Source organism: Chrysochloris asiatica, unplaced genomic scaffold (assembly GCF_000296735.1).
Source record: "Chrysochloris asiatica unplaced genomic scaffold, ChrAsi1.0 scaffold00138, whole genome shotgun sequence".
In the NCBI taxonomy this organism is placed as follows: domain Eukaryota; kingdom Metazoa; phylum Chordata; class Mammalia; order Afrosoricida; family Chrysochloridae; genus Chrysochloris; species Chrysochloris asiatica.
The window spans coordinates 7,396,490-7,398,925 of record NW_006408656.1 but is presented as its reverse complement, the minus strand read 5'-3'; the positions used below and the strand labels follow the sequence as shown (position 1 = coordinate 7,398,925).

The 2,436-nt window shown below is 40.8% G+C and overlaps 1 pseudogene; it reads left to right on the top strand.

Annotated features, from left to right (window-relative positions):
• The first annotated feature begins 986 nt into the window (after positions 1-986).
• LOC102828959 lies at positions 987-2,200 on the top strand (annotated as a pseudogene).
• Positions 2,201-2,436: the final 236 nt, after the last annotated feature.

Here is a 2,436-nt window from a genome sequence, read left to right as displayed (position 1 = left end):
TTTTTCTTTTGATCTTTCTATGCTACTCTACTCTCTCTTTTCATCTTCCCTCTCCCTAATTTTTCCAAGAATTTTTTTTCTTCCTTTTATTTTCTCTTATTTTTTCTATTCTATGTCTCCATTTTCCTGTCCCTCTTTTCACCTTTTTTTTCCTTATTGCTGCCTGTTTTAATTTCTTTTTTCACTTTAATATCTTCTCTTTCCATTGTTGGTTGCTTGTTTGTTTATTCTGTTTTGTTTTCTTGTGCGTATGTGGGGATGGAAACATCCTCCTCTTTCCCACCTGACAAGAGACAGCAACCATGCCCATACAGCCCAGTCACAACCATAACCTCTACAGCTCCACCTTGGTATTGGCAAGAGTTAATACCAGTTTATCGTATACCACCTGATCAATGATAGACATCAGCCAACACCATCCAAACTCAACCTAAACTGAGTTGCACAAATGGAGAATGGTTCAAACACTTCCATTCTCTAATTGCACCCAGAGAGAATCGTTGGTGAGAGCTCAAGAACACATTAGCATGCAATCACCAATTAAATACAAATACAATACCACCACAATGTCCCAGAGACAGGAAGTGTTGGTGGACCAGCCACCACACCTCACAGCACTCTGAAAGTTGCCACCTCTGGCATTGATGGGCATGGACCCTGGACATTGTTGGGACTCCTTCCATGCTTGACAGCATCACATGCCTTTCCACTCCTCGCCCGACTACCTGCCTCTGCCCCAGACACTGGTGATCATGTACCATGCTTCATATGTCTTTATTTGATCACAATAAGCTGTTTGCTAAGCCATTAGTACCTGTATTGGGGAAACACAGCATACAGGCAAGAAGCTTACAGTAGCATAAATGTTTTCAGGTCAGAGACCGAAAACTCTTACAGTCATTTATGTCATCCCTCCTTTCCCAAACAGAAGATACCAAAAGTTGCAAAGATCTCTATCTTATTGATAAAGCCACTAATAAGCCAAAATGTCTGTCAATGTCAACTACAAAGTGTCAGACCAGTTCTATCTCTAAAAGATGCCTGGTCTGATTGTCAAGGTTGAGGGCAAAGTAAATGGAATCAAGACAGTTATAGTCTGCATGGCTGATGTTACAAAAGTGCTTAACTGGCCTCGAACGTATCCCACAAAATATCCTTTGATGTTAAGAATAACTATTACATTGTCCATGGATCTCACGAGATGCTTAAGCTGCATGTTGGATGGATTCATTAAAAAATTTGTTCTCTGTCTTGAGTGTGAGGATCCTGAAACAGATCTGCATGACAGTCCAAAGAAGCAAATAATAGGAAATTCTTGTAAAGCCTGTGGCTATCAAGGCATGCTTGATATACATCATGAATTCTGCACCATCATTCTCAAAAACCTACCTGAGAACAGTGGTAGTACAGGAAAGAAAGAAAAGGAAAAGGACAACAGAAAGGGCTAAGACAAGGAAAGTGGCTCTGTGTCCAGCAGTGAAGCACCACCACCTCCTTCTCCAAATGAAATCAGTCCTCCCCATGCTGTGGGAGAAGAGGAGGAGGACGGCTGGAAGGAAGATACAACTGAGGATGTGCAGAGGCACAGAATGGATGAAATCAGCCACCTACAAACGTTCTGACCTTCAATGATGATCTGAGAAGACCATTAAAGAGTGGGTCAACATTCTGTTTGATTTTGTTAAGAAAAACAAAGAAGAGGGCACTATTAATTCATCTGACAAAGAAATTGTTGCTGATATAAAAGCCATGGCCCCTCTTGTTTTGACTGGAGTTCTTTTTAACGAGAAGATTAGGGAACAAATCAAGAAATACAGAAGCCATTTCCAATGATTTTGTTACAAAAACAAAAGATTCCAGGGGTATCTGCTTCATGGTTTGGAATGTGCTTCAGGCTCAGGTCATCTCCAACATTCCACACATCCTGAAATGTGTGCAACACAGGCCTTCTGGTAGAGGTCATCATCAGCTAGTCAGAAAAGGCTTCTGAAAAATATGTCTCAAAGACGTGCCAAAGAGATTCATTTCAAAGCAGGACCATTCAGAAAGTGGTTGATGGAGGCAGAGGAGGAATCTTCTGGCGGTGAGGAGATGAGATGAGACTATTGAGGTAGCGTATTCGAAGACTGCCAATGTTCCTAAAGTTGAAACTGAGCAGTCTGACAACAAGGATGATGACATTGATATTGATGCCATTTAAAGTGATAGATACAACCTTGTTCAACAGTGTAGTGTTGCAAAATTTCCTGCATTATCAGCCAGAAATGCAACATGTATGTGCAAAAACTACAATGGCTTAGCAGAATACTACACTTGATACTGATGAAGATCAAAGAGCACAACCTTCAGTATGGGTTGCATCTCAATGTCAAGAAAACAAAAATCCTCACCACTGGACCAATAAACAACATTCTTATCAACAGAGAAAAGACTGAA